Genomic DNA, 13,241 nt, shown 5'->3' on the forward strand with positions numbered 1-13,241 from the left:
GAGAGGAGTTAAGTGCCAATGTGGGCACAAGAACAAATGGATATAAACTGGCCATCAGTAAGTTTAGGCTTCAAATTAGTGAAGGTTTCTAACCATCAGAGGAGTGAAGTTCTGGAAGAAGCCTCCCATGGGGAGCAAAGAGGGCAAAAAAATCTAATTGGCTTCAAGACTGAGCTTGATAAGCTTATGAAGGGGATGGTATGATGAGACTGGCTACAACGGCATGCTCCAGATCTAACTCATCGTTGTATTTGAGGTCTGGAAGGAATTTTTCCGTGGGTTAGATTGGCAGAAGCCCTTCCTCTGCAGCATAGGTCACAGGTCACTTGCAGGTTTAAACTAGTCAATGACGGAATTTCTGTAACTTGAAGTCTTTTAAATTATGATTTGAGGACATCAGTAACGCAGGCAGAGGTTAGGAGTCTGTTACAGGAGTGAGTCGGGGAGGTTCTGTGGCCTTTTGCAGGAGTCAGACTACATGATTATGATGGTCCCAGCTGATGTTAAAGTCTCTGAGAAACAAACATGCAGATAACTGAAAAACAGAACCTGCTTGTTGGGTACGTGACAGCAAAAATATTAGTCCATGGGAGCAATCAGTTAGGTTAATTAGCTCATCCATTTAAGAAACAGCTAATGCAGTGAGGCCTGGAGACTATTTCAGGAAAGGCACTCAATTACTTGCAACAATGTCATTCTAATTTCCCCTGTAAACTCCCTCCCAGCACTGCGAGGGGGCAGCACAGGGCCATATATTAATATTCCTTGCTCTGCTGCTTGGCACTGGGCAAAGCAGCCAGAGGCAAGGGGTGTGGCACACTCTTAAAGCAGCACTACCATGTGGATTTTGAAATGCCGGGTACCCCGGGAGAGACATTTGACCAGAGGACAGCCAGGCAAACCTGCACTCAGCCCATATTATTACTGGCACTGCTCTGAGGCCCCGTTGTGCTAGAATCTGTATGTACGTGTAGTGAGAGACTGTCCCTGCCGCAAAGAGCCAACAGTCTAACTAGACAAGGCGGGCTCATTTCCCTCACTCCCCCCCCCCCCCCGAACAAGCTTCTTCCCCTCCTGATGACCTGAATGGAAGCAGGCTTCAGCCCCCAGGGTGGGTTTTGGACATAGTTATGTAGTTATGGCATCGTTACTATCTGGGGCATCATAGGCCAGTTTCCTATTCACTGGCATAGGAGTCAGCTCTGGGTTCTATTTCCACTTGTACCATAGACGCCCTATTTGACCCTGCATAAGCCTCTGTGCCTCGGTTTCCCCAAGTGTAAAATGGGAGATTTTTTTTGCAAAGGGATGGGTTCTACAGACCATAAGTGCTGCTCATTTCACGCGGAAGGGCTGGGTGGGTGGGCATGCAAAGTAAATGGAGATCACTTACCTACCATTAGTATGTGGCCACCTGAGCACGCACCTGAGTGCGGTAGGTGTTTACACCTTTGTTTGACTTCATTTTCTAACCTACCCATCACTGGCACATGTGGTCACCCTACAGTATTAATAGTGATACGTCTCTTAATCACAGCTGTCGTCTTACAGGATGATCTGGAAAGAGTGAGGAGAACTGTCATTGGCTCTCTGGGATGAGAGGACCTGCAAGGCTTAAGAAAAAAAAGGGGAACGTTTTCCCCTTGAGCTCTCAGATAGGAGTCAGGCACTTTTGCAGTCCTTACTCGAAGGAGCAAGGGTGTCAAATCTCTAACACTGACCTTTTTTCTTATAATATTTTGGGGGCATTGGAGTTAAACAGGGACACGCCAACAGCCTCGAGCATTGAACAGTGTGAGTAAAAATCCCTTCTCCTGTCAGTTACTCAGGTCTCACATGATTGGTATCTCTTTGGCGGAACCCATGCTCGGTCTCCATCTGTCCAGCGTCTTCCAGGGAAAACACAGCTGATGAGAGCTGAGTTTCTAGAGATAAGTCAGGCAGGTAACTGGAAACCAAAAACCTTCCTGGCCTCCTTCAGAAAGCTGCTAAAAGGGCTGCTTTCCCCCCATTACAGGTTATCTTTTCAGGAACTCTTCTAGGTGCGGTTGGCTGCCAGCAGCACCTCAGTGGGGTAGCTCCAGATATGGTTAATTGGGAAGCATCTATGTAAAGGCTGAAGGCAAGTGAGTATTTTGCAGGTGTTTTTCCCCTCTTCTCCTGCAGCATGTGCCGCTAGCCAGTCGCCTGGTGTAACTTGCACTAACTCCGGGCAGCTCTGTCTCCCAGGGGTGGTTAGATCCCCGAATAGACCTTCAGTGAACTGCTCCTGCCTCCAAGCTAACAGACTGGACTCAGCTCATGCACTAGCAGTGCGTTTCAGATACAGTGCTCTCAGCTTCCACCCCCACAGCCATTGTGCCTAGACTGCTGCCTGTGCCTGAGTCCGGAAAGTCCTAGTGGCAGATGGCAGCAATCCCATGCATTTATAAATGGCACTAATTAGGGCTATTAATGCTTCCCTTGCTCAGAGGGGGGCTGCAAGGCTCAGTTCATTAACATGCATAAAGCAATTTGAAATGTGCGAGAGGAGGGGAAAGGCAGTTACTATAGACCTCCTATAGACCTGCATTTTGTTGCAGCTGTTTGAGGGATCCCATGTTTCTGTCCAGACTGTCTAAATGTTTATTTCCATCATGGAGGCAGCACCACCACTAAGGACCTGCCCTCCTGGGCAAACCCTCACAATGAGAGGTAGTGGTGCTCCATCACCATCAGCTGTTACCGCTCAAGACAGAGATTGTGGCGTCATTGTGGCTAGTTCTCTGAAAACATGCACGCCATGTGCAGCGGCAGCCAGAAAGTGCTAACAGCACACCAGGACCCATTAGGAAAGGGTTAGGTAATAAGGCAGAACCTATAATGCCTCAGTATAAATCCATGCTACACCTGCACCTCAAATACTGCAGGCAGTTCTGGTCATCCCATCTCAAAAAAGATGATATATTGAGATTAATTAAAAAGGTGCAGAGAAGGGCAACAAAAATGATTGGGAGTATAGAACAGCTTCTAGAGGAGGAAAGATTAGAAAGTCTGGGACTGCTCAGCTTGGAAAAGAGATGACTATTGAGGGATAGGATAGAGGTCTATAAAATCCTGACTGGGGTGGAGACAATGAATTGGAAGTGTTGTTTACCCCATCATGTAATAAGAACTAGGGGTCACCTGATTAAATTAATAGGCAGCAGATTTGAAGCAAACCTAAGGAAGTACTTACAATTATAGAATCTCAGGGTTGGCAGGGACCTTGGGAGGTCATCTAGTCCCACCCCCTGCTCAAAGCACTTCGCACAACGCACCGGCAACCTGTGAAACGCATTGCCTTGAGATGTCGTGAGGACCAAAAGTATACGGAGTTCAAAAAGGAATTAGCTAAGTTCATGGAGTATAGGTCCATTGATGGCTATTAGCCAAGATGGCCAGGGACACAGCTCCATGCTCTCGGTGTCCCTAAATCTCTGATGCCAGAAATTGGGACTGGATGATGGGGGATGGAAAGATCTATAATTGCCATGTTCTGTTCATTCCCTCTGGAGCACCTGGCACAGGCCACTGTCGGAGGCAGAATACTGGACTAAATGGACCATTGGTCTGACCCAGTATGGCTGTTCTTATGTCCTCATCTAGCAATGGGCAGTGTCCCAGGAGTCTGCTTGGCAGTGTTCCCACCACGCAGCTGGGCAAGAGATGCGAGGGAAGGCAGGGCCTGGCCAATGAACTGGCAGAGGAGAGCAGGGACTGGTGTAAAAAGGGAGTAGTGGAAAAAGAGGAGGGGTTGAGGCAATGCATAGGAATTGGGCAATATCCTTTTAAATAGCTTGGTAGCCTTCTCGTGGGGCTTGCTGAGTGTGTCCTGTGTTTGAGAAGCTCCCAGAGCACAGCAAAGTGAGGCCTGGCCTGGCTGAGGTGGTGGTGGGGAGGTGGTATAAACATGGCTGTTTGGACCAGAGCTGTGCCCATGTCAGTGAGCAAGCAACTCCATGCTGCTGCCTGGCATCCAGCCGAGTGCCTGTTCTGTGGCAGGGGCTTTGTGGACAGGAAAGAGCATGCGGCCCTCGGCCTGCTCTACCTGAGTGCCCTCTGCTGGCTACTGCACAGAGCACCCCAGACAATGGTAGGCATCCCCTGGTATCCACCCCTCCCCCACTCTTGGTGAGCACAGGAGCAAGGAAAAGGAGGCAGGGCAGAGAGGAGAAGCAATAGTCCTTTCCAAACCCTGCCTGCAAGTGCCCTGCCCTGCTCTGTCTCCACAAGGCCAGAATGAGGTGTGAAATGCTGCTCACACATAGGAGAGGCTGAGCATTTCCCAGCCTGTACTGGCCTCTCCCTCTGGGGCAGGCTGCCAGTGGAAATTTTGGCCAGAGGCAGAAGTTAGTGTCATTAGGCCCTGAAGTCCTCTAGAGCCACGTGTGTGGGGAAATCTTTGTTCCTGATCCCCACTCCAAACATCTCTCTACAACGTAGCTTACTGAGGTCAGGATGAAGCTGTGAAAGGAGAGAGCATATTCTAGATGCGCTGTGGCAAATCCGCTGCAAGCCACGTTGAATGATGTACCTTGAAATATCTACCATGCAACCTAGGCAATCAGAGCGACCATCTAGCCCAGTGTCACGGCTCTCATAGTGACCAGCACTATCTGCCTTGGGGGAACATGCAAAACAACTCCTGATGAGGACCTACAATTATCTGCCCTGGGAGGAGTTATTCCTTAAACCCCTTTTGTGAGTGAGGGATCCCCTGCTGTGGTTGCTGCTCGGTCCCCAGCACAAGCTCAACCCAGAATCCAGAAGCACCAGCGCTGACTGGAATTATTTAATCATCAGCAGAAGAAAGGGAAGGGAGCCATCCCTGAGTTACTCCTGTCAAGCACTGGAACTAGGCTGCCCCGTTGTAATCGGAGTCAAAAATAGCCTTCAATCAATTTCCTTCCTTGGCTCAGTGGGAAGAATGAGACACACTTTGGGTCTTTTCTAATTAGGAAGTTAGCCACTTCCTGAGCCTGGCATGGCAGTGCTGGAGCTACCTTGCATGTTCTTGTCTCCAAGCAATCAGCTGTGCGATGAATCAGGAGGCTGCCCCTGTGAGGATCCTTCCTCTCATCTCCCCACCAGGCTGCAAGCCCTTGCCACGTTGGCATTCATCAGCACCTGCCTTGGAAAATCAATTCCCATGCAGCAGCTGGTTTCCAATAGGTGCCGGGATGTACGTGGCACATCAGAGCTCAGAGAGGCAGTGTGCCAATGATTAGAGCAGGACTGGCAGAGTGGAGGTTGGAGACCCTGGCTTCTATTTCTGGCTGTCGCAGGGCTGTGTGAGCAGGGGCCTCAGTGGCCAGGCTCTGGGAAGGAAGTGGGGCCTGGTAATTGGAGCAGAGCACTCTGCCTCAGTGTTTGGCAATAGAAAAACATGGGTGGAGCTGTGCAGAATATCGGTGTGAGCTTCATGGCTCTCACTTGCACCGAGGTTTCTGTCTGAGCTCAGGACAGATGGGCTCAGGGATCTTGAGCCTAGTTTCCTGTGACACTGAGGCCAGTTCAGGTTTTTTTTGCAGAGCGGCAACATGGGACTCGGGCCCATGATCCAAACCAGACCTAACGCAATGGCTTCTGCGAAGCCTAGGTTCATTGGAGACCCTGAAATGCAGCAAGGGGCTGGAGCCAATCCTCCTCAAGATCAGTGTCCTATGATCCTCAGTTCCCAGAAAGTCAGTGTTAGGTGCATTAGGGCCTGGCTGGACTGGGCACTGCACAGACCCAGAGTCAGACTCATCCCAGCTCCAAAGAGCTCACAGGCTAAATAGATCAGAGAAAGGAAGAATGATTATCCCTGTGGTACAGGTGGGGAAGTTGACAGCCCGTCTCTCACCTGGGGCTGCTGGGTGCTGAGCTGCGCACATAGGAATATCTGCCCCCACATGTCTCAGGCTGAACACCTAACAATGTTGACCTCCCGCAAAGCAGAGGGTGCTTATGTAAACGATAGCATGAGTTTTTAGGACAGGAAGGTGGGGGGGGAAGAAGTGGTGCTCCAGGAAGAATTTAAGGACACCGGTTGCAATTCATTTGGCCAGGAGATCAGGGCTAATGGCCTCGTTCATCACTATGGGCTTGTAGCAAACACAGCAGCTGGAAGTGTGGTTTCACAATCTATCTCACGTCAAGCTGGCGCCGGCAGGGGCACAGCCCTGACCACTACGTTGGTGCATTGATTCACTACTGACTGAGTGCCTCCTACTGAAGCAATGCTGCCACCTTTGCTCTTTAGGGAGATCTCCCATCCAACTCCACACCCAGCCCTAGGCTGCTCGGCTTGGAAGAGCCGACAAGATCTCTGCACAAGGTGGTAGGCACTAAAAATGAAGGTGAAACTGGGAATACATCTGATTCCATCCTGCATCTCTGCAGTGGTGCTGAAAGGAATAGAGGAAATCATTGGCTTTGGGCACTGGCACAAACCTGGTAGAGAGAGCACATTAAAGTGAAGGACTCGCTTTAAAACAGAGATCTGGTTTGGAAGGACTATAACTTCTTCAAAAGAATATGCCCCCAGGGCACCAGATGGCAAATGTGTTCTTGCCCAGGGAGCTGCACGGGTGCTTCTGATGTGCTGGGGTCAGGTTAGAGCTTCAGAGTGTGTTGCAGAGATGTAAGAGTGATGTAATTTACCAGGAACAATTCTAACGGGTACAGGAGCCCACCTCTTCCCGATAACATCAAACCCACATCCAAAATTGCAGTGCCCTGGTCAGCTCCCGCAGAGGCAAGTGAGATGAGCAATGTGCATGGAGTAAATGTCTGCAAGAAGAACAAATCCAAAATATGCTCAGTAATAAAAACCCTCTGTGGCAGACGGAGAAGAACTACAAAGCCCTGGGCTGTGTTGGGTCAGGATACATCTGTGCTTCCCTCTGCAGCCTCAATGAAGCTTCTTAACCTCTGCCAGGTAGTGCCCTGAAGTTGGAGTTTAATCCCTTGTATTATTTCTCTCTCTATTGTAACGGTGGATCTTCTTACTCATGTGAGTATCTGTCTTTTTTCTTCATATTACTGAGTTCTTGGCTTCATTGATACTTGTGGTGCAAAGTTCCACCAGTTAATTGTGTTGTGCAAAACTAGGTTCCCTCTGATTAGTTTTCCTTTTATTTTTTTATTGGACATTTCCTTGGAAAGGGGGAATAGGAGTGCCTGACTTACCTTCTCAACCCTACCCCATTTTTACGGCTCCTGGAAGGATAAAGAGTGATGTTCACAAGCAAAACAAACCTGCCACTGACGTGCTGAAACCATCCTGCCTCCATGATGTTTGTTTAGAGGGATGCTGGAGCGGGTATCTGAAAGCACTGAGGCTGGAGAAAGAGAAGAGAACTAGAAAATACAGGATGTGTAGCATGGCTGGACTATATGCTGGTAGAAATCTCTCTTCTTTCCCAGCATAACAAGATGTTAAATGGACCGTCTTCTGCAGGGGCTGAACCCATCACCTCTTGCTCTGAAAGTGTCACCTGCTTGTGCTAAACTCCCCAGGTATTTGCTAGTGGATTCATCAACTACTTTGCATGGTCCTGCCACTAGAGGGGGCTAAGAGCTACACTGTGTTAGCAGGGGTAAGACAAAGACCTCTGAACCCTTCCCGAATGTCCACCAGTGACGCCTCGCTAACAGAGCTGCACGAGCAATCTGCTCCAGGCAGCTTTCCTGATGACGTTTGTCTGCGGTCGAGTTTGCAAAGCAGCAGTAATTCTATGTGTGAGACATTTGATGAAAATTTGAAGTAGATTTTCTCCACCACTCTGGGGACGACGTCGAAAGCCGCGTGCAGTCCAAAATGCACATGGTCTCGTGAAATGGTATTCTTCCCCCTGGAAGAGCAGATGTGTCCTTGAAAGCCAGCCAGCTTAGTAGAGTAAGCAAAGGGCTGGCAGGGGCAATTCACCCATTCTTAGGCCAGGCTCTGGAAGAGGTGATCTAACTAGTATTTTGCAAGCACTTTGCAGATATTATGGAGCTACTTCCAGGCATCACCACAATCTAACTTAGAAGCCAGGTCCTAAGATTCTCTTTCAAAGATGGGGATACTGAGGCAACAAGCAGTTAAGCAGCCCACTGATGCCAAAGGAAATGACCTCCAGCTGACCAAGGACTTGAATTGCTCCCTATCAACTTCTGGCCTGGGCTCAGGAGATCAAAATGCAAAGACTTGATCAAGGAATCCCTGACTCTGCCTGGGCTAGTGTGACAGGCCCTGGATAGAATCAATGAGTTGATATAAGATCAAAATCAATGGCAATTTGCAGCTGCCTGTGCTCCTGTAGCCATCTAGCTGCACCAAGGCAGCTTTATGGCCTCCTTCAGCTTCCTTATTACATTAGCTATGGAGTTTCTTCCTTATTGCATTATAAATTATTTCCAGAAATCAATCTAACATGGCTGCCTTGTCAGGGAGGAGGATTGGAACAGACGGTCCCATCTTCTAAAGGCTGGTCGTTACTCCCAGCACTGTGCTCACCCTGAGCTCCCGGGTCCAGCATTCTCCTGAGCCCCAGATGGGGGCAGGAGCCATAAGTGCAGCACAAGGAGAGGCATCCACTGTGCCCCTGCTCAGTGGACAAACCAAAAGATGGGGAAATACTTCATTTAAACTCCTTCCAGCACTCCTGCTTCTCATTGCATCCCTAGCTCTCCCCTTGTGTTTAGATGGAAGATGCAAATGTGGAGCAGGGAGCAAGGAAGGTTTTATTTTTCCCTCTTTCCCCTAATCCACTCTCCAGTGCTGACTTAAGTTCCCTCTAAGCTGTGTGGCTGCATAGCAGGCTATCAAGGGCCATGCAGATAGGGAGAGGCACCTCTCCCCTGGCCCTAGGCTGCAGTGGTGAGAGAGGATTGGAGGAAGTCTTCTCTCCTCATTGCAGACACCAGGCAGCCTGCACCTCAAACCTCTGATTTGTGGCCCCACCCTAGAGCCTGCACCACAGGCTGGAGTTCTCAGCCTCCTGCATGCTCTTGTCTCTGCTCAGGGAGACCTTTTTGAAGAGTGATTTGTTCACTTTGCCTTTTGAATGTACTAGATTGCACCCAAGGCTGGATGTGGTGGTGGTGGCTTTTTTTTAATTTAAAGTCTGGAGCTAAGAGCAAGACTCTGTACCTGGAAGTTGAAGCTGGAACTACTGAGGCTAGAAATAAGGTGTATAAGTTTAACAAGGAGGGGCATGAACCCTTGGAACTATGTACCTAGGCCCTGGATGCGTATTCTGGTGTTTGAAGTCTGCAAATCTAGCTTGGGTGTGTCTATTTAAAAAATGTGCTGTAGCTTCACCACCGGTGATGGGCTTGATACAGGTAGTGCTCAAAGGGAGGGGGCTGCCGTCCAGCCAAAAAAACCACAACAATATGTTAAGCCAGGGTGGCTTTAAGCAGTGTTTAACCAAAGCTGCTGCTGCCATGTTAGGCTAGTCCTCTCCTCCCCCTGGTGCTTTCTCAGACCACTCTAAGCACTGGCTGTAGGAATCCCTGGTGCAATTCTCCAGCCTGTTAGATGAGGGGTGAGACTAGATGATCAGAGTGATTCCTTTAGGCCTTGCAATCTAGGACTCACTGAATCCCCTCCACCCTGAATCTTCTCTACTTTATCCCACCTTGCCCCCTGTAGTACAGCTCTGCTCTGCCCCTCATCTCCCTGAGAACAAAACCGGGCCCCAGACTGGGTCCTGAGCAAAGCCTCAGGCAGAAGGGAATTGGGTTCCTTCCTAAAACAATGGAAAAAAAATCTAGAGCAAAATCTCCAGGGCCTGAGTAACTGCTGCTGTAATTGCCTCGTCCGCAGCAGGGGATTCAAGCCAGTCTATTTAATACTATTACAAATAGAGGAAAATGCAAGTTTGTCTCTGGAGCAAGAACCCCCCTTTTGCCATGTACACAAGCACACATGCTGACCTGCTCACCCATGCACTCACGTATGGACAGGCCAACACACAAACATGCACACAAGTACACCTGGTGCTGTACATCCCTCCCAACAGATGTGTGACCACTGACATGCACCCTACACATCTGTGCATGTATGCATGGCCACCCACACTCCCATGCACAAAGACACAAGCAGGGACCCCCGCCCCAATCCAGCCTGTGCAATGCACTTGCAGGGGGCTGAGGGCTGCCCCTGTAGCATTTGTCCCTCTCCCAGGGAGTTGCAGCAGCCGGGAGGCTGGAGGGGTCCGGCTGGGCTCCCCTCTTCAGGGCGCTTTAGCATCCCAGGCTGCAGAAAGTTCAGGGGCTTTCCCCCCCACGCCCCCGGTAGAGTTCCGTCCCGCGCGGGGTGCAGGGCGCACGCGGGGAGCCGATGCAGCGGGATGTGAGAGGCATCACAATAGAGAGCGAGCCAGCCAGCGCAGGGGCGAGCGGTGTTCGCGCTACCGCAGAGCGGGGAGGAGGCGTGCGGGGGGGGCGATGCATCTGCGGGCTGGCCGGGCGCGGGAGCCCAAGTCCCGCAGTGCTCCGGAAGGCAGCGGCCGCGGCACCTGCCCGGTAAGCCGGGCCCCCCAGAGCATGAGAGCGCGGCGCTTGCCTGCTGTCCGGGGAGGGGGGGATCCGGGCCGGGGAAGCAGCCCCCCTCTCGTGAAGTGCAGCCAGCTGGGGGGGGGGGCACGGGCTGCAGTGGAAGTTTGAGGGCACCAGGCGCTGCGGGGCTCCCGGCCCCGGGGTGCTCTCCTGGGACGGGACTGGGGTGCCCGGCCGCGGGGCAGCTCTGCCGTGGCCAACCTGGGCTCGGGAGGGGGCTGCCCGGCGCAGCTTTAGCTCCGGAGCCGCCAGCCCAGCGGCAGGGGCGATCCCGGCCAGCGGAGGCTGCCTGGGGCAGGAGTAAGTCAGTGGAGTTAGTCCGGATTTACACCAGGGTAACCTGGCCCCTAATGCTCACTGGGGCTCTGCCCTGTCTTCGATTCAGCTGAAGTTGGAACCACCCCTGGTCCTGCACCAGCCCCGGGGTGAGCCCCATCCGCACCTGGCTCCCCCAGCCAAGGCGAGCAGCCCCTGGCAAAGGGCAGGCTGGGAGCCAGGGGCTTTCTGCCCCCACCCTGTTTTCAGCGCTTTGCCCCAGCCCCTGACAAATGCTTTGTCCTGAGGGGGCGCGCTGCTGAGCTGGGCTGGGGATAAGGGACCCTGCACATTTCCCTTGGGGGTGACCCAGTGGCAGCAGGGGAAGAGCTTTGGGCCAGGACCCCCTCTCAGCCAGAAGCCGTTGACAGGCTGCTGCTGAGTAGTATCCTGTGCACTGAAATAAAAACGACGTCCCCCTGCATCTTTCTGTCGCCCCATGGCACTTCCCTGGCCCCTGTCGTTGGAGCCATCGGAGCACCTGGCGATCATTAGTGCATTTTTCCTGGAAAGGCCAGCAGTGCCATGGGCCCCATTTCATACGCGGGGGGTGGGGAGAGCAGGGGGGGCTGAGGTCCAGTGAGACTAAGGGTACCTCTGCACTGTAAGAAAACACCCAGGGCAGCGAATCTCAGAGGGAATGTCTCTGCTGCTATTTTTAGTGCCATGGCATGACCTGGCCCTGGGACTTGCTGCCATGGGTTTGGGGGGGGGGTTCTTTGTTTTGTTTTTTGCAGCATAGACATACCCTCAAGAGACTTGACCAAGGTCACACAGTGAGTCTGTTGCAGAGTAGAGAAGTGAGATCCTCTGGGTCCCAGGATAGGGACCTAGCTACTGGGCCATCCTTTCTTTACAAGTTTTAATGAATCCAGCCTTGCAAGTCCCCAGGGATTCCCCCCCCCCGCCCCATGTTACAAATGTGGAAACTGAGGCACAAAAGGGCTTTGCCCAACATCTAAGAGCAACTCAGTATCAGAGACAGGAATAGTGCTGTCTCCTGATTTAACCACCAGGCCAGACTCCTGCAGTGAGGCCTGTTTTCAGTTTATCCTACCCTCCCACACTTTTGGGCTCCTTTCCACCTATCTCCCCATCAGCACCCATTCCTCCTTCATAACCCCTGGACTCCCTCCACCACAATACCCCCACCCACCACACACAGCCTGTTACGCCTGCTGCAGACCCACCGCCCCCAACCAGGCAACAAGAATCTCTAAGGGGGAGCACAGATTCCTCCTTTCCTGTTGGAGGGGAGAGCAGTGGGCCTGGCTGTGCCCAGCACCGCCCTTCAAAGCTGTGCAATTCCCCCTAGAGCATGGACAGTCCCAATTCAGAGGGACCCTGCAGCCTCACAGTTAGATCAGGCTGAGGGGAGGCAGCTAGGGCCAGAGAGAGGGTGCCAGGGAAGGGGAAAGTCTAGTGATGTTCACTGTAGGGTTGTGACCTGATTGAGGGTGCAGTGGGGTCTCCATGTACTCAGTACCCTTCGGTCATTGCCTCTTGTGCTGTCCCATGCTCCATTTTAGCCTCCTTACCTCCACCTGCCCTTCCCCTCCTTGGACCAGATTCTGATCTCATTCACCCTGGTGTAAGTCCAGAAAAACTGCCCTGGTTTCAATGCAGTTACCTCTGGATATATGCTGCGGTCGGTGAGCTCCAGCCCCTCTCTCGGCTCTCATGTAACGTGATGTCCTTTGTTGGGGCATTAGCAGCAGAGTCGAACCTGGGACCTCTGACTGTATAACCAGGAGCCTCTACCACCTGAGCTAAAAGAGCCCTTGCAGCTTGAAAGTTGTAGCAGACTCCACAATCTTCATGTGGCCCAGCCACCACTAGGAAGGGAGACGTAGTTCCATGTTAAGGAAACACTGGTTATACATTATTTATGGCCTAGTGGACAGAGGACTGGACGGGAACTCAGGAGACATAGCTTTTTCCAGCTCTGACACTGACCTGCTGGGTGACCTTGGCTCAGTTTCCCTAGATGTAAAATGAGGGTAATGATACTGACCTCCTTTGCAAAGCACTTTGAAATGTACTGATGAAAAGTGTTATATAAGAGCTAAGATTTAATTATTATTATTTACAGCGATCGTTTAAATCTATATCACTCTGGCATCTTCTCCCTGGAAGATCCCAGCATGGTTCACCAGACCTTGGTGTCTGATACTCACAGCCTCTTTGTACCCTATGCCAATATACAGCAGGATCGTGTGATTCAAAATGGGGTAGGCAGTGCCCTCCCCACATACTTTGAGCATCCTCTACTGACAAATGGGTAACATCACCTACCACTGACATGCAGCCACCTTTGAGGTGGGACACGGCTTCTTTTCAACAGCATGCTACTGTACAGTTTGAGACAGGAA

General features: G+C 51.5%; 1 protein-coding gene across 3 annotated transcripts in view; it reads left to right on the plus strand.

The window, feature by feature from the left end:
• The window catches only part of SYT2 (synaptotagmin 2), a 219,935-nt gene that overhangs the window by 104,401 nt on the left and 102,293 nt on the right, over nt 1-13,241 (plus strand). For 2 of the 3 annotated variants that reach the window (XM_030561176.1, XM_030561179.1), the window contains exon 1: nt 10,462-10,521. The exons of the other annotated variant lie outside the window; for it this stretch is intronic. The gene's annotated coding sequence lies outside the window, so the exon portion shown is untranslated. Of the gene's footprint in view, nt 1-10,461; nt 10,522-13,241 lie in introns of those variants that run through there. 3 annotated transcript variants of the gene reach the window in all.

The sequence above is a fragment of the Gopherus evgoodei genome, chromosome 4 (genome assembly GCF_007399415.2).
Source record: "Gopherus evgoodei ecotype Sinaloan lineage chromosome 4, rGopEvg1_v1.p, whole genome shotgun sequence".
Classification (NCBI taxonomy): Eukaryota; Metazoa; Chordata; order Testudines; family Testudinidae; genus Gopherus; species Gopherus evgoodei.